The following is a 19,647-nucleotide window of genomic DNA, read 5'->3' as shown; positions in this document are numbered from 1 at the left end:
AGCTATATTGCCAAATCAAACAAAATTATCACAAAAGTCTGGATAATTAATGACATACCCCATATTTATAATTAGTGTTGTTATGTAGCTGAAACCCCTGTTTAAGTTAAGGACTCTCTCTATGTGTACAGTATTCTACGATATAACTCATTAATATTTTCCTAAACTGCATGGCTACAATTCAAGTAGCTAAATTGTTACATCCCATCCATCTCTAAAATAATATTATGATGTAAATTATTTTCCATTGCATTTATTTTCTGACTTGTCTAATCCAATTAAAAGTTTCAGGTTGAGGAGCACATACAAGGCCAGAAACAACGTTGGACATGATGTAAGTTTATAACAGAGATGATGCCAGAATATACCCGTGCAACAAAATCAAATTAAATTTGAACAAAGCAAAATTGGAGGCATTATCTTTAGAGAAAAGAGTTCAAACCTGGAATAGAAATCTGGGTTGCAGTTTTTACATTGTACATCTCTGTGTGTTTCCAATCTGTACAGTTCTGCAGTAAATAGAAAACACATTCAAATAATAACACTTCTTTAAGTTTGCATTTTTTTTTGTTTTAATTTAAAAATTAGCAACAAAGCTTAAAGGGTTGGCAGTCGAATATGACATGACATTTTTTGTATTTCTAAATGCAGACCAGTGAAATTGTATCAAGCTAAAGGTCAAGATGATTCATGTCAAGCCTTCATGAATTTGGTATGTAATAAAGTACTCATTAGAGCGTCTATTAACTGTATGCCACAAAAGCGGCAGGTGATTTGCTGGCTGGAGAAAAATAAAAAAAAAGACAGATTTTAAGTATTTTCAGTTTTGAAAGCAGAGAGTTACTGCTGTAATTTAGAGTAGTTAATTGGATGGAAGTGTACGCCAAAGGGATTCAAGCATATGTTCATTTTTTATTTATTAATTTGCCTTGCATTGTGTGGAAGAAACCAAATAGCCAGACTCCCTCCGATTATCCTTATCTAATCTTTGAAAAGCTTTTTTCGCTAAGCTGAGCTGGATAAAACTACCGCATAGATTGTGCCACTGGCATAAATAGCAAGCAACATAAAGCAGGTCAGTGTGCCTTCTTTGCTTTGGAGTTTTGAGAATTCCAGCTCTTTCCTAATTTTTGAAGGCAATAAGATCGACAAAATCTGCAATACTTACTGAATGAAGCAGAAACAAGCAGTAACAATCATTTCTAAAGCAAAATGAAAAACATCTTTAATGATATGGAGGCTATCACATTTACAAAGAAGAAAGTGTGCCAACCTTTCCTTAAAGGCGGTGCACATCATCAGACATTTCAGGCCCTATGCCTGCATCACAAAACAGGCCTGACCTGGTAAAACAATTAACCATCAACCTGTAGTTGCCCTTCCTCAAGCCTGCTGTTTATTTCACTTTTTCGTTTTGCCTAAGTTTTCTTTTATACAGCCAGTCAAATGCCATTTTCTCTTATCTACTGTCGGTGGCTTTCTGCCTTCACTATTTTAAACACCAGGAGCTGCCTATCTTTGGGTTAAAATTTAGCCATCCCAGAGTAAAGCTACAGACTCATCTAGTTATTCTACTTTTATCCAGTTCAATAGGCTTTTGTTTTCAACAAAGAGTATGGAACCCCTCCCCCAACGCTGTCCCATCATGCACTTTGCATGCTATGTTAAGAGCTCATCTGCCAAGTCCTCGGGCCTGCAACACATGGCTAATTAGCCACATTGTTTCTCTACCAGTCAAGATCGTCATACATTTTTTACTTGGAAAACCCAATTAAAATATAGGCTAGGATCTTAAAATGAGATTGCAATGAATAAATTGTCAGCCACTGCTAATCGTAGATCATGGTGATCATCATTTAAATTAAATGGTGAGATATTGGGATGTCTTTGTGAAATATTCAGAAGCTCGGGTGTCAGCTCGCTAAACTAATCAGGCTGCCTAAAGCTTGTAGGAAATCATTGGCTTTTAAAATTAATGGAAGAAACAAATGGGAAATGGTCTGTGAGTAGTTCACCTTTTCTGTTATTCATGGCTGAATCTCATTTTCAACTATTTTCATCCAACATAGGGGTCTGGGTAAGGAGTAACACTTAGAATGAGACACAGGCAAATCAAAGTAAATTTTAAACAGTCATCAGTCCCCAAACTACCCAGTAAGGGAACAGACTGCCAACAGAATAGCTTTTTATCTATTAAAGTTATAAATTTTTCTAGATACGTGAAGATTTTTGACAAAGAAATCATGCAAATTTCACACAGAGTGCACTTGGGACTTAAACTCCTGTTGCCTTGTTACGAGGTGCTGCGCTGCTGTACTTCCCTGATTGATATCAGATGATGTTACAGTATATTTTGAAACTTACCTTATTAGGTTTGGCGAGTTAAGATGTTTACAAAATGTCGGCAAATGCTGCAACGAAATCTAATAATAAAAAATAATGGCATACATGCATTTTACAAAAGATCAAGCAAAGAAGCCTAATAAAAAAATCAATGGCATTCAAGAGCATTGAACATCAGTGTCACTTCTATTTCTAACAGAAGGAGGGCCTTACAAACCCATGTCACTAACACCTTTAGCCACTGTCCCCTGAATGATGCCACAGGGTCCTGTGACTAAGGCGGCCACAGAGGGGTCTGCTGCTAAAGGTCTGCAGCAAGGCTCTTTTAAAATTTTTTGGCATTATCAAAGTTCTGTTTTGACTAGATAAAACATTTAAACATATTCAGAAAATCCATGGTTCTAAACTTACCTTTCCCAACACCTGTAGCATTTTACATTGTCTATCTTGATCTAACTCAGGTTTGCTCAATGAATCCTGAGGATGTTGTTCTCAACAATTTCAATCCCTGCAAATTCCACCAGCACTAGAAACCACTGGAAACCAGAATGAGACCTTCAGCCTGGTTCTTTTCCATTACAAGGAAGAACTTCAAAGAAGACATTACTAGTTCGATTACATTAAAAATATGTGACAGATATTTGTGTGTTTACAGGAACAACATATAATAAAACGCTAATTTTTGTCTATGTGTCCGGTTCTTCTGAGCAATCTGATTGATCAGTTTTGCTATGGTTACTTGGTCAAACACAATCAAGACAGGAAGCGCTGGGCAAGAGGGGTGGACACAAGAGGAAATGGGTGGGAGGAATGCTAAGAGTCACCTTCAGACATGTGATGTATTTGCAAGAATACAAATGATGTTTTCACATTGGGTAACAGGGCTATGTCTACTGTTGGTGGCAGTCAAAAACTGGAAAAAAGGCAAACAACAGGTCTCTAAATGACAGAGACTGAGAAGTAGGCTTTTTGGGAACATGACTGAGAGGAAGCACAAACCAAAACTGCTTACAAGACACAAGAATAATGACGAAAGGACGAATACCGATGGTACACTGAACTTATTCCATTACCTGTCTTCATCAGGTATCATATGTAGTTTTAAATATAATATGATAAAATTTGTACTTAGGAAAGCGTTTTAAAAGTTTTCTTTGTAACCTGTTCCGAGTCTATCTGGTGCTTATATTGGGCTTAAGGGGCCATGAATCCATGGCAGCTCTTCAGCAGCCTATACTGCTGTTATTTTACAGCCAGGGTTTGTTCCCTGGCTTATATTTATCTTTGTTGGTTTTGAATTATTCTATGTCATGTGTTTTTTTAACATACTTTTTCTTAATGTTTTTATATGTATTTATTATTTAGTATTTAGGCATTATGTTTGTAAGTTATTTGAATATTTTCCTTGTATTCTGAGTTTGAAAGTCCAATGTCCACCATTACATTACTTCTGAGGGACCACAGTCCACCTTTATATTCAGATGGAAAAGGTAAATCCCCTCAGAATATCATTGAAGTTTGTGTAGTAAAGAGTTTTTTGTGAGCATTGATTGGATTTTCTGGTTTACTGAACTGTTGCTACTATTTATTGGATTTTGCTGTTGTTTTTTAGTTTTAGATTTGTTCATATTGGATTGCCTTTTCAGCTAAATCCTTTTGCCTTGATTTGGCCTTTTCTGCCATGTTTTTTTCTGTTTCTGCTTTGTTTATTTAAGAAATTCTTTGAATTTAAAAAAACAATATTTTATTTTCCTCTTAAATCCAGACTGATTGTGGTTTTCTCTCCCTTAAAGGCATTTTTTGTGTACTTGGGTTATTTATAAGTATTTCTGAACCATTTATATCCAGGGCACCATTTTGGGTCTATGCAGAATACAGGGAACATCTTCCAACAATTTAAATACAAAATACCTAAATAATAGATAAATACGATAACAGTAAAAAAATTACATAAAACAAAAATCACATCAAAAATAATAATTCAGAAGCAACAAAATGAATATAAAAGTGGAAAATTCAAATTAGCCAAAGATTAAACCTTGGCTGTTGCATAACAACTTCACATCAACTGTCCTTAGAACACCAGTAGAAACTTCACTTCTCTTGTTCTCCCCTAGGCCTCTTTCTCTCTTGTCTCAGAGGGACCCTTACAATCACCTCCTACCATATTTTGGGGTCGCAGTTTACTAGATTCAAGGGGCAGCCTGAAGGCAAACCGAGTACACTATACCATGGCAATGTCATAAATATTGTGTAGCCTCTGACTATGTATATCAACCCCTCATTGTTATTACATTGTCAACTCCCTATTCCTTTCTTGTAGCCACCCATCTTTTCTATCATCCAGATCCAAAATGTGCCACATCTTCTTTTTTTTTAAAAATGTAGAAACAATTGACTAAAATAAGATGCCCCTCATTAAACCAATGTGTGATATTCTAAAAATGTACAATGGTGTGATCTAGGTGTGTAACCTTATTTTATGTAGCTTCTTTTATGGTGTATGGCACACCTAAGCTCATTCTGTTTAAGTATAGTGAAGCACGGTTTACACCCACATACTTTACACAGCTGGAAAAACAAACAGTTGTGAAACATGAGTTAACTGTAGGTGTGGCGCAGTGGGTAACACTAATGCCTCATGGATTTAGCGTGCTATGCTTGAATCTTACATTTATGTGTTCTTCTTGTAGTGTCTGTTTGTTTTTCCTTTGTTTATGTTGATTTTCTTCTGGGTACCCTGATTTTTTGACACATCAAAAAAAGAAATGCAGGGTCAATTCCAAAATTACCCCGTGTGAGTATGACTGTATGTGTGTGTGTGTGAGTGCACCTTGTCCTGGGCTGATTTTGGGCTTGCACACAGTATCATTGGGTTAGGCTCAATCCACCTGCACTCCCCAACCATGAATTGAATGACAATGTTAAGTTATGTGATGAATTAATTATAACAACTAACATGGACAGTGCCAATAACCAAGTTTGTTTTATAGATGCTGCTTGTAAATTTAATAATTTATTTTTTCCTTCAAATTAAGGAAATCCAAAATTAAGTTCAAACTTCCTTTCTCCAGTGCCTTATTGTTGTATAATTGGACTTCTTTGTCTAAGCTGCAGGAAACTTCAGGTCAACTTAATTACAGAAAGAGGTCACTCATTAATGGTGTGCCACCTCTTTAGGGGATGTCCCTCTGGAAACTACGGGCAACCTGATGAACTAAAAAGTGTAAACACATCAAGCAAGAGTAAGATATGAGGCTATAGGGGAATTTCAAGACTCAGAAATGATGACTAAAATCATGGCAGATTATGAGAATTTGATGCTAACACAATTGTTAAAAATTATATCAGTTGCAGTTTTGGAACAAGGGTAACTTAGTCACATTTTGTATTATTTTCAAGAATAAGGTATGTAACCTGAAACTGGGTGTGCTAATATTTATGGATTTTAGAGCAGTGACACATTTGGTGAAATTTTGTGTTCTAGCATGAGGTCATCTTGTGGATTAAACAAAATTCTGCCATTTATGCTTAACTGGGAGGGATTTGTATTGAGTAAATAACAGAAGACAGGAAAGACAAAAGGGTATATTAGGGGTGGGAGGGTAGCTTTGAATTTAACTACACATATAGACATTGAGGAATAACTGGACCTGTAAGAAAAACAGAAGGTAGAAAAGTGGATAAAGTCTGATTGTGTGTCTTGAAATGGGCAAATTTCAATGAAAATATATACCCCAATAAGCTGATGCAGTACCCAGGAGCAACCATTTATTAGAAAAACATCATTATTAAATAAAGGAGGATGTGTGTGTCATATCAGCATAACATTCAACTAATATTCATGCTATTCAATGTATGGATGGCATAAAGTAATACTGGGTCAAACCATTTCTTACAGTACCTTAGCCTCAGGACTGAGGGAAGCATCAGATTCACATTAAAAAGAGCTGCTTATGCTTTTTCAATGGTGTGTCAGGAGATAAGAATTGAAGAGCTAAATTGAGATGGCAGAAAGCATACAGTCAAGGCTCATTGCTATTGTTGCAGTGCAGAAAGAGTGAGGCCAGCTTCCTTTTTAAGAGATTTCCTTCCATTCCACACAAATTCAGAAATCATTGATTTGACCTTGATCTAGTTATTAGGGGGGATAGGAAGGGGCATCCTGTTTTTTTTCATCCTGCATTATGTCTTTACAATTGTAATGTAGGTTCGGAAGATACAGGCAGAGATTAGTCCCAGTAATGAAAAGAGATCTAATTTTACCTAAAATGTGCAAGTAATTGGAGAAGGCTTTAAAATTTAGAGATGGAAATAAATCTAAAGCACAGCCATATATCCCTGAAATTAGAAGCTATAGGGATGTTATAAAGAAGCTAAAAGATTTACAAGCAGAATTCCAATGAAGCAGATTGGACCTAGATCAAATGAATTTGTATTTATTGTGACACATAGGGACTCCTTCGACCACCAGGAAGAGAAATGATGCCACAGCTGTGACATTTTAAGCATGAAAGAAGTACTTTATTTTGTCCTTTTAGCTCATTGCAGTCTCCTTGCCCGTCTTAACATTTATTGTGTCCAGTTCTTTTAAAATAAAACAAATATTTTCTTATGGCTTTCTTTTAGCCTTCTTTATTGTTATGGGTTTGTTCTCAGATGTGGCCAAAATACACCCTTTGCAGTATGGATTTCCTTCCTGGTTTGCAGCTGGACAAGAACTGACTCCTACTCTTCCAGTTCACTATTTTATTCTGTCATCATATATTCTGTCCTGGATCACATGAAGGTATGAGGAAGTCCTGTCTGCTCTCTCCATAGATCTCACAGGGCAGTCCTTGGTGCATGTGGCCACACTGACATTTTCACGTGAGTCAACACAAGACACCTTGAGGTATCTGGAGCACCACTTCTTGAGCCTAGGTTTTTCATGGCGCTCCTGTGTCGGACATATCACAGGGAGGTGAAGCAAAGTGAGATACTATATAATATGTCATGTCATTTTATAACCTGATAAATCCAGACCAGAATTGCAGTGGGGATGGTATTGAAGCCTATCCCAGCTAGCAACTTACTATGGACAGAACATCACAGGGTGAACACACACACATATACACTAGGGCCAATTTAGCATTGCCAATTCATCTAGCCTGCATGTGTTTGCACAGTGGGAGGAAATCAGAGCACCTAGATGAAACAAACATAGACACAGGGAGAACATGCACGCTCCACACAGGGACGACTCATGGTGCGAATACTGCGAGTGCTACTAATGCATCACAGTGCCTCCCCATTATATAACATTTAAAGTTAATTTATTCAACTTAACACTTGCAACATATCAGGTCAATCTTTATTAAAAGAAAAATGTCACTCTGTATAGATTTAGTGAGAAGTCAAGCAAAATGACACCTTTTATTGGCTGACTAAAAAGATTACAATATGCAAGCTTTTGAGGCAGCTTGCATATTGTAATCTTTTTAGTCAGCCAATAAAAGGTGTCATTTTGCTTGACTTTTCACTACATTCATAATGGCTAACACGGTACAGGATTCTAGTACTGCCCTCTGTATAGATGAAAAAGACTTAAGAATAGGCATTACATGTTCTGATGATAGAACAGTTTAAGTAAGGAATTTGAGTGAATGAATAAATAAGAATAGGGGTTCCTTGCTGAAATAAATAAAATAAAAATAAATAAAGTTTTTTTCCCAAGACTCATGTGACAAAAACACAGTCTGTGGTCTTTAAATATTATCTGAGGGTAGCTGGGATGAAAAAAAAAAAAAATTTGACCAGAGTGCACTAATTATTTTTTTCACAGAAAGAACTGAATCAGAAATGAGGTTGGGAGCATGCAGTGAAACAGCGCATTGCCGCACCCACCACAGATAAGAACCCAAGTGCAGCCGTGCAATAGTCAGAAAACACTGCCAAAAATATGTTCATCAAAAATCAAAGTTGATTTGATCTGCTGTTAAGCTTAAAAGTAGATAAAAAAATCTAATTAAAAATATCAAAGCACAGGTTCTTAACCAGGAAACCAGGAAACAAAAATGCACATATAACAATAAAAGCTTCTATCCACAATCTACTGGATAACCAGAAAGTTCTTGAGCTGACCTATATATATCTAACCCGCATGTTGTCCTTCATAGCAATGTGTTGTAAGACAAAGGGCAGACAACAATAAAGTGTGAAGGCACCAGTGGATGATTTGAAAAAGAAAAAAAATGACAAGAATATAACAATTCAGTACTGTGATGTAATGTGAGTCAATACCCATAGGAGAATTTTACTGCACAAAGGGTTGATCTTTGATGGCTCATGAGATTTAAAAGAGATTTACATTTATGTTTCATTTAAGAATCAAGTTTGGCAAAGATGTTTCCCCTAACATTCCACAGAGGAAATAGCTTTAGACAAAAAGGAGACATAAGATACAACTGAGGTAAAATGAGGCAAAATTGAGAATTTGGTTTGAAAAAAACATGGCATATTTTGTGAGATCTCTTTCTAGTCTTCATCTGTTTTTTTTACTTTTTATTGGACTGATGCCTTTACTCAAAGTGACTTACAACATCTGAGATATGATCAGTTACATTTCTTTTCTTTTTCCAATTGGAGCTCAGGCAGATGAAGTGACTTATTGTAGCAAGATCTGAACCCACAACACATTACCCACCTTTTCCTCAACAATGAGTATAATTCTAATTGTAGCACAACAATATAAATTAGAACAACTAATAGTATTATTCAGAAGCAAGGACAACAGTTTTGTAGTTATACTAAAACATTTCTTTATGACAAACAACTGTCCATATATTTCACCATTGTGAAATAAAGACTGTCAAGCGCATAAAGGTTTGGGGTTTCTGGCCCCGTATACTGTAAAGAAAACAATTTCCACAAAAATTACAGTCAATATTGGCATTCATCTATCAGCCGTCATAATGGCGGAGAGGGGAACATTTATTGTGAGGGACCGGAAATGGGTGAATGGACTGCTGGGAAGGAACCGTGATGGATGCTGGGACTGTTGACATCATCAAAGGGAGACAGAGGGAAGGCGGAAGTGTTGTACTGTTTTCATGTTTTCAAGGGACTTCATGGCGGCAGCGCGTCTTTCTTTCTGTAGAAATAGAGAGAGAGAGGTTAGTACCCCGCCATTCCCGTCTGACATATGATCTCCCGTCACGTTTTTGTGGTTCTGCGGCTCCCTAATCGCGCGTGCGTGACATGACCCCCCCTCAGCCCAGACCCATCAGGTCGGGAGGACCGAACCGAGAGGTTGTGAACCCGTGAGAGGGCATCAGCATTGGCTTGAAGGAGACCCCGGCGATAAGTGACGGTAAACTTATAGGGCTGCAGGTCCAAAAACCACCTGGTGACTCGGGGGTTTGACTCCTTGTGCAGGGCCATCCACTGGAGAGCAGCATGGTCGCGACCCAGCAGATAGTACCGCAGGTGAGTCACCGCCCAAATAATGGCTAAGGCCTCCCTCTCCACTGCCGCATACCGGTTCTCTCGGTCCAACAGTTTCTGACTCAGGTATATTACGGGGTGTTCAGCACCATCAACGCTTTGGCTCAGCACGGCGCCCAAGCCTGTGACCGAAGCGTCGGTCTGGAGAATAAAAGACAAAGAGAAGTCAGGAGTATGTAATATAGGTGCTGACGTCAGGGCCGTCTTTAGGTCACTGAATGCTTGTTCCGCTTTATCGTTCCATACCACATACACAGGAGCCCCTTTCCTTGTGAGATTTGTCAAGAGTGCTGCCCTTTCAGAGAAATGGGGAACAAACCGGCGGTAGTACCCCACTAACCCCAAGAAGGCTTGCACCTGTTTCTTGGTTTTTGGACGGGGCCATTCCAGGATGTCTTTTATTTTGGAACATTGTGGTTTCACCTGTCCCCGTCCCACTAGGTAGCCTAAATATTTGGCCTCCCTCAAACCGAACAAACACTTGCGGGGATTGATGCGGAGACCAGCCTTCGCTAGCGTTGCAAGGACGGCGTACACCTGCAGTATATGTTCCTCCCAGGTGCCGGAATAAATGACCACGTCATCCAGGTAGGCGGCACAGTAGGGCTGGTGAGGCCAGAGCACTCTGTCTACCAGATGTTGGAAGGTCGCGGGGGCCCCGTGCAGTCCAAATGGGAGGACCTTATACTGCCAATGTCCACTGGGAGTACTAAATGCTGTTTTCTCCTTTGCGGATGCCGCTAAGGGAATTTGCCAGTACCCTTTAGTCATGTCAAGGGTAGTCAAATATTGTGCCTTGCCCAAGCGCTCCAGTAGGTCATCCACTCTGGGCATGGGATAGGCATCAAACTTGGAGACCTGGTTCAGACGTCTAAAGTCGTTGCAGAACCTCCAGGAACCATCTGGCTTGGAAACGAGGACGATAGGACTGGACCAAGGACTATAACTCTCCTCAATGATGTCCATGTCCAACATCCGTTGGATTTCGAGCTCTACCTCTGCACGTTTTGCCTCCGGGAGGCAACAGGGTCTCTCCCTGACTACCACCCCAGGCTCAGTAATAATGTCGTGCTCAATCAGTGAAGTACGGCCAGGTGACTCGCTAACCATTTCGGGGACGGCCTGGATTACCTGCTCCAGCTACTGCCGTTGGAATGGTGATAGGTCTGGTCCGAGGTTAGGGGCGGATTTTTCTGCGAAAAGGGAGAGGGCAGTACCGGAGGGCGGAGCCTCGTCACGATCTCTCCACGGCTTCAATAAGTTCACATGGTACACCCTCTCGCTCGGTCGACGATTTGGTTGTTTCACCAAATAGTCTACCAGCCCCTTTCGCTCCTTTACCTCATATGGGCCCTGCCAATGAGCCAGCAATTTTGAATGGAACGTGGGCACGAGCACCATTCTATCACGCAGTTGCACGATGTATTCCAAAATATTGGTGTTGGGAAGAGCCTCCGCTTCCCAGCCTTCTTTTAAAATATCCAAAAGCCCCCGAGGTTGAAGTCCATATAGGAGCTCAAAAGGGGAAAAACCCGTAGAGGCGTGCGGTACCGCCCGGTAAGCAAAAAGTACGAGAGGCAAAAACTCGTCCCAGTTTCTACCGTCCGCGCTGACTACCTTGCATAACATCTGCTTAAGCGTCTGGTTAAAGCGCTCTACCAACCCGTCGGTTTGCGGGTGGTATACAGACGTTTTCAGATGTTTAATACGGAGTAACTTAGCCACCTCCTTGAACATATCCGAAGTAAAGGGAGTACCTTGGTCCGTAAGGACTTCTTTAGGTATTCCCACTCTAGAAAACAGTTTGACTAATTCCCGTACGATATTCTTTGAATTGGCGGAGCGGAGCGGCACTGCCTCTGGATACCGAGTCGCGTAATCAACCATGACTAGTAAATATTTCTGGCCATGGTTCGAAGGCTCCAGGGGTCCAACAAGATCAATACTGATCCTCTCAAAGGGCATGTGAACGAGTGGAATAGGAACTAGAGGAGCACGGTCCCTCCTAGGTATCTGACGGGTCTGACACTCCGGGCAGGACTGACAGAAGTGTCGGACCTCCTCATTTATTCCCGGCCAATAGAAACGCAATTTAATTCGTTCCAGCGTCTTTTCGGTTCCCAGATGGGCACCTAGGAGGTGGGAGTGTGCTAGTTTTCAGACCTAACGCCGGAAAGTTTGCGGCATTAACAACAACTTCCGCACTCCACCTTCGTTATTCGCGACGCGGTATAACAGATTATTTTCTAATAGAAAGTGGGGCTCTGGTGGCAAGGAACTGTCTGACATCTGGCCATTTACGGAAACAATTGCATTCCTGGTAAACTTCAGGGAATCATCATTCCACTGTTCTCTTTTAAATGATTCGGGGGTAGATCTGAATTGGTAACTCATAGTGTCTAAAGGGTCAGTATGCTTGGGAGTGCTATTGGTTCTCTGGCTCGGGCCCTCATCCGGGTCTTCTTCCGTCTCAGGGTCCGACACCAGAGAATCTTCTCCCCGATCACTGATGTCATCATTAGTTCCCTGTGTGCACGGCGTGGGAGCCACAGGAATGGCGCCTCGTCCATCCATAACAAGACCCAATTTGGCCCCAGGAGTGGTTTTCCGTCTACCGTCTTTATTGTATGACCAGTCGTGTCCCAAAATGACTGGAAAAGGAGGGTCAGGCAACACTGCCACCACTAATTGAGCCAGACCCCCCTTCCAGGAAATATAACATTTCGCGGACCTATATGACTTGGTCTTCTCATGTACACAAGTTACGCTTACATATTGGTTCCGCCATTGTTGTGGTAGAATGTAACGGCGAGCGACAATGGTTATGTTGCTGCCGGAATCAAACAAGGCAAGTACAGAATGACCATTAATTAAAACCACTCCCGTATTCGGAATAGCCAGAGGGTTTGACAGAGCACAGTACCTATCCGAAGTGGCCCAAGTGCAGTCCATCGGCTCCTGCTGATATAAAGGACAGGCTGGCAACAAGTGACCGAGGTCCCCACACTTGAAACAGCGCGGCGGTCCTGGTCTTTCCTTAGGCTTCGTGGGGGCTTCTGCCACGCGACGGGTTGGCCCTGACCCCCCGGTTCGGTGGACCACGAGCTGACGCTCCAGGACTTCCAGGAGTCCTTTCATATCCTTGTATGGATGTCTACGATCCTGCTGGGCGAGGTATCCTGGCATGGCGTTTACCAAACCCTCGCATGCCACCTGTTTGACTACTCTGCGTACTTGGGTACCTTCTGGCCTTAGCCAGCGACCCATCTTCCCGCAGAAGTCAAAAGCCTGGGCTCAGGCAGGTTGATCGGGGTCAAACTGCCAGTTCCACCATTCACTCGCCTGCTGGTCCGTAGTGATGCCGTAGCGGCTAAGGATCTCCGGCTTTAGGAGGTCATAATTCGCGGCCTCCTCCTCGGGGAGGTCGTAATAGGCCCGCTGCGTGGCGCCTTTCAGGTAAGGAGCCAAAATGGCTGCCCACTCCGCCCGCGGCCACTGGTTCCGAGTGGCAGTCCTCTCAAAAATACCGAGGTAAGATTCAATATCATCCGTGTCCGACAGCAGGACAATTGGAGGAGGCGGGGGTCGAGCGGGCTCTGGTCTTACCGTCTCCACTGTGGTTAGTCTGGCCTTGGTCTCTTCCAACTCCCGTTGCGTCACGGCATGAGCGAGCTGGAGGTTTTGGATCTGGGATGCCATCCCCATCAACACATCATTTAGGTCCTGTCCTTCTGACATTTTCGGACTCTTTTGTATCCTGCCGACTACGCCACTGTGAAATAAAGACTCTCAAGCGCATAAAGGTTTGGGGTTTTCGACCCCGTATACTGTAAAGAAAATAATTTCCACAAAAATTACAGTCAATATTGGCATTCATCTATCAGCCGCCATAATGGCGGAGAGGGGAACATTTATTGTGTGGGACCGGAAATGGGTGAATGGACTGCTGGGAAGGAACCGTGATGGATGCTGGGACTGTTGACGTCATCAGAGGGAGACAGAGGGAAGGTGGAAGTGTTGTACTGTTTTCATGTTTTCAAGGGACTTCATGGCGGCAGCGCATCTTTCTTTCTGTAGAAATAGAGAGAGAGAGGTTAGTACCCCGTCATTCCCGTCTGACATATGATCTCCCGTCACGTTTTGAGTCGTTCCGTGGCTCCCTAATCGCGCGTGCGTGACACTATATATAACTGAGTACATAATGCACATACTTTCAAAATTGTGAAGAAAATATTAAGACACTACTTGGAAAATCTGAGTTCACTGTATAATTTTGCTGAGATCTCTGCTGAAACTTAAGAGGAAACGCTTTTGACAATACTGAGGTATTTTTTTCTGAGGAGAAAAATATGAGATACATGAGACAAAATGAGGTGTCTCCATTTTATTTCTTTCTGATCTCATTGTTGTATAGGAGCAACCAAAAAGATATTCAGAAAATCTATTGTTTGATTTTTCATTCCTCTAGCAAACTGATCTGTTATGTTGGTGGTTCAACTGTTCAAAACCAAAAGTGATGTCACTGTTCCTCACGCCGTCAGTCTTCTGGTATGAGGTCAAAAGAAAAAAAGAGGATGTTAGTGACAGCACCAACCCTTGACTCAGGGAAGAATTACCAGCTGATAAGACCTGAAGTTGTCTACCAGTTGCATGTATATGATAGTATCTAGTAACCAAACCCAAAATGGTGGCACCTACAAAAAACAAAGTGTTATAGTGTAAAAGACATTAAAATATTTAACATCTCTAAATATACTTTTTTTTCAAAAACAGTTATCACAATAAAATTTAGCAAACTTCAAAAGCCTTAAAGTTGTAATAAATTTAGAACAAAAGCAAATCACAACACAAATTAATAAAAGACACACATCATTAAATCAACAACATTTTTGCATGCAGCTTAGCCTCTCTGTTTATTAGTGAAATGGGCCTTTACCTCTGGTATATTGTATGACTTTTATTATGTTACAACACAAAAATGATTATGGCGGTATTACTATTGGGTTGGCATTAGTGGGTTGACACATCTCACACTTTTAGAATTCTGGGTTACAGTCCTGGCCTGGGCACTGTCTGTGTGGAATTTTCTGAATCGCTGCATCACTGAATTATTCTCCCAGTATCTTTGTGAATTTTCTCAAGAGATTTTGCTTTTCTTTCTACATCCCAAAGATATTGGGTGACATTATTTTTTGCTCATTAATTGTTCTGTTATGAGTTTTGGTGTGACTTGTAACTGGCTGTTTCCTGCCTAATACCAGATTCTGCTAGTAAATAACCGGTCAGGTCTGACTTGAATTTGAACTTAGAGCTCTGCAACTGTGAGGATAATCCCCACAACCTTATCATCCCTTATTCTCCATTTTGCATCATATCCTTTCCATTCTGTTAGCAATGTAATTTCTTTAAGAAAATAATAACTAAGTGATTTCACAATTTTTGTTTTTTTCATTCAAACTTTGCACTCAGAGGCGAGAGACCACTTGATAGATAATTTGAATGTGTTCCTATTCATGCTTTGAATATATGCTACAATGTAAACTAGCATATCCTGAAAAATGTTGTTTACAAAAGCTTGAAAAGATGCAGGCGTGTAAGCCAAATGATAAAGCATTACCATATATTCATAATGAACAGTAGCTATATTGAGTGCAGTTTTCCATTTATCCCAGTCTATTATGTGGAAAAGACTGACAACATAGTGCAAATCCAATATTGAAAGGATTGACCTATTCAAAAAGCAACAGTGTTAGAAAAGAGATAGCTGCTTTCTATAGTAATTTTATTCAAAGCTCTCCCATCAATGCAAGTGCAGAGAGGGTCATTGTACATTTAAAAAAAGAAAAAAATCTGAGACCACAGGTGAAGACCAGGAACATAAAATTATTTTCAGAATGTTCTTGAATATGATATTTCTGCAGGTTTTGCCTCTTAGACTGACAAAGCATATAAAATATATCAACATGACTATGCTACTGTTCCTCATATATTTGTTTAACTGTAGAATAAATGTTTCTGCATTTGATATATCTTGGACTCCTTGGCTTTAAGTTAGGATTAACAACATAAGAAGTCTGACATTTAGTCTGTCAAACCCGTTTAATTTGTGAATGTTTAGTTGTTCCAATATCTCATCCAAATTTTTTTTTAAAGTTGTCAAGGTCCACTTTAACTACATGACTTTGGAATTTGTTCCATTTGATATAAAGCAGTGCTTCCTGGCTTTTGTCATAAATGCACTTCCCCTTAATTTTCACTGGTGTCTGATTATAATCATCATTATAATTATTATGGCTCTCGCTATTTGATTGAAGGAATTTATCAACAATGTTTACTGTCAGAGAGAACAGTTAGGTTAATAGCATTAAAGATATTTCTTTATGTGTGCTGCTCATGTCTCTCTATTTCTCCAAGGCTTAAAATAGGGGAAACAAATAGTGGAAATGCATGCAATGAGTATAGCTTGACGGATGGAAATGAGAATTTACTGGAAGTGGTACAAGAGGGTGAAAGTGAGAGCATGAGTAACATGTATACTGTTAAACTTAACAAAATTGTAGTGTTTGAAAAGGACATGTGTCATTCTAAAAAAAAAAAAAAAAAAATCCCTCAACTGTTGACAGTAGGAGCAATGTTCTGCATAGCTCATGTCGATGTCCTTCTTGACACTGTGCTCACAGCTGTTGAGGTCCTTGCTTTTGGTGACAGTGATACAATTTCTCCTTGGTTGCTCTGGAATCAAATAGCTTGTTTGACAGACTCCTCCAATTACATCTGTTAACAACAGAAGGACACTTTCCTCTTAATCTTTCAGTAAGATATGCTGTACAGTAAGTCTTACATATTCACTCCAAGCAGTTATTTATTCATCAATTTTGTTTTACTATTGGTTAATATTTGAGCTGTACTTTGCAATCACACTGTGATTGTCCTGTTTTGAGAAACAGCTGACCCAAGTTGTTCTGCTTAAGTTTGCTAAGAGGTAATTTCACATAGTCTTAGGGATGAGCAAATGATCAAAATAATGGGCCATAAGTTCATAACTGGAACAGCAAAAAAAAAACCAAAAAACAATAACATAGCCAAAATACTAAACCAGAGTCATGGTTAAGAAAACAAAGCAAAATAAACTTCTGAGAAATCTGCCAGAAGAAACACACATGCTATGTCTTTAGAGTATCTGCAGTCTCAGATGACCACAAAGTGCACAGTGCTGACCCTTATAACATTTTGACAGTGATGTCACATGCCGTGATTTTTCAGAGCAATATTGTGTTGACCGCATCACAAAATGGCAGCAGCAACAATGGAAATCATTTTTTCACCAACACCATTTTTATCCAATTTCAGATCCCAGGAAGTGTAGGAAGATGACCTTTCTACCCTTCACCCTAGTGACACGCACAGTGCTGTCTTGGCTGGCTCCCGTACCAACACCACGACAAAATTGTACAGAATGATTGCACTAAGGTCAAACAAAATGATGCCAAAGCAAAATGATAAATATTTTATACTTTTTCAAACACTAGTAAATGAAACGTACTCATTTTTCAAATCCTCAATGTTCAAAACCACTAAAAAGATGAATATGTTGTGATAAAGGATCACAAAAGGTCACAGAAAATTAAATAAAACATCAATAGAGTAACACATGGCAAGAACAGGAATTTCACTGAACAGTCAGCATGGGTTCATACAATGGAGGTTGAGTCTTATTACTATGTTGGAAAATTATGAGGAAGTTTCAAAAGGATATGATTAAAATGGAACATATGATATTATTTATCTTGACTTTCCAAAAGCATTTGATAAGGTGCCACATGAGAGGGTGGGCATCAAACTAAAAGAGGTTTGTGCTCAGGGTGATGTTTGTAGATGGGTGCTGAATTGGCTCAGACACAGGAAGCAGAGGGTGATGGTGCAAGGAAACTTATGAGATGTCGAGAGTGGTGTCTCTCAGGAGTCAATACTGGGGCTGTTTCTATTTTTAATAAATGTAAATGATTTGGATAGGAATATAAATAACAAGCTGGTTAAATCTGCAGATGATACCAAACTGGGTGGATTGGCACATAAACTTGAATCTGTTGAATCATTACAGGGGGACTTGGACAGCATACAGGCTTAGACAGATTTGTGACAATGAAATTTAATGTAAGTAAATGTATTACATGTAGGAAGTACAAATGTTAGATTTGAATACACACTGGGAGGTCTGAAAATTGAAAGTTCACCTTATGAGAAGGATTTAGGAGTTGTAGTGGACTCTAAACTATCAACTTCCAGACAGTGATCAGAAGCCATTAAGAAGGCAAATAGAATGTTAGGTTATGTAGCATGATGTGTGGAGTACAAGACCAAGGAGGTAATGCTCACCCTTTATAACTCACTGGTTAGCCCTCATATAGGTTGCAAACCACTTACACTTTTATTTAATCATAATAAATTACCAATGCCACTAAATAGGAGTGCTATGATGTAGAAATGTTCTTCCTTAGCTGGAAGTGCTGGGCTGTTCATTCTTTTACCAAGGGCTGTATTTTTAATTTAAACCAACCTTTTGAAGAGTGCCCACATTACAGAAAACAGAAAAACACAGTTTTCTGGATAGTAAGTGTGTTGACATTGGTATGGTGTTCAATCCCCACAAGCTTCACAGTCACAATAATGTCTGTTTGATCAGATCATGTCAGCTTTTCAAATATGGCTAATGTATCTGGTGCTTAAACATAGTTCACCAATATTGCTAGAAAAGCAATATGTGCAACAATGTGCACAGTATACGATCTGCATAATTCACTGCACTTCAGAATAAGTCAGAAAAAAACACAATGTCTGTTCTCCCTAAGCACAATGACATGGGAAATCCCAGTGTTACAGGAAGTGATTCATTTTAATTAAAATGTTTGCTTTTCAATATGAAAAGCAATGTAACTCACAACTGTTAATATCAATTGCAGCTTTATAGAAATATCATGTGTTTTTTCCATTACTGAGGTATTCTAAACATGCTAAGCAGAGGGTAACACTACCTCTGGACTGTGTCATGTTTCAGCCAGCCCTAAAACCAATTGGGGATCAAAACCCTTTCTTATGTCTTTTTGTTTATTTTTTATTCTTTTGTTTATGTTAATATTGTTGTTAATGTTTATTATTTGTATTATTGTGTAGTCTTTGTCAATATTGCTGATCATTTAGTTTCTATGTGTCTATTGTAAGAGATGGCCGGCAGCTCATCCTGGTCGGGATGCCCCTGAGATGGAAGGATGGGGGAAGGCATGCTTTTCAATGAAACTACATCCCTCAAGGTTCTAGATAGCAGCTCCCCTGGACTTCAGCAGTGCCCCGGATTCCCACAGGGCACTATGGGACATGGAGTTTAGCAACACAGCCCTGCTGGGTACTGTAGGTACTGCCAGTGGACACTGTGGGAAGATGGTGGGAGAATAAATTCTCACCTAGCCCAGAAGAACTAATGGATCATGAGGACAGAAGCCCCAAAGTACTCCTGGGCTGATTAAAAACTTGAATTCTCCGTATGACCCAGAAGTGCTGGCAGGTCACATGGATGGAAGAACAGAAGCACTTCTGGATCAAGGACTATTTAAAGGACTGCAAAACACCCAGCAGGTGAGCCTGAGTCAGGAGGAGGTGTGGAGGATAAAGAGTAGAGAGAGAAAGAAGAATATTGTGCTTTGTGGTGCTCATTTGCCTGTTTATTATGGCTGTGGTGCTTAGGACACTGTTTAGAGAAAAAAAAGAATTAAAAATACTTCTCAGTGCTTTTACCTTGTGTCCTGCGTGTCTGTCTGTTGGGTT

The sequence above is a fragment of the Erpetoichthys calabaricus genome, chromosome 4 (assembly GCF_900747795.2).
Source record: "Erpetoichthys calabaricus chromosome 4, fErpCal1.3, whole genome shotgun sequence".
Lineage (NCBI taxonomy): Eukaryota > Metazoa > Chordata > Cladistia > Polypteriformes > Polypteridae > Erpetoichthys > Erpetoichthys calabaricus.
This window is presented reverse-complemented; position numbering follows the sequence as displayed.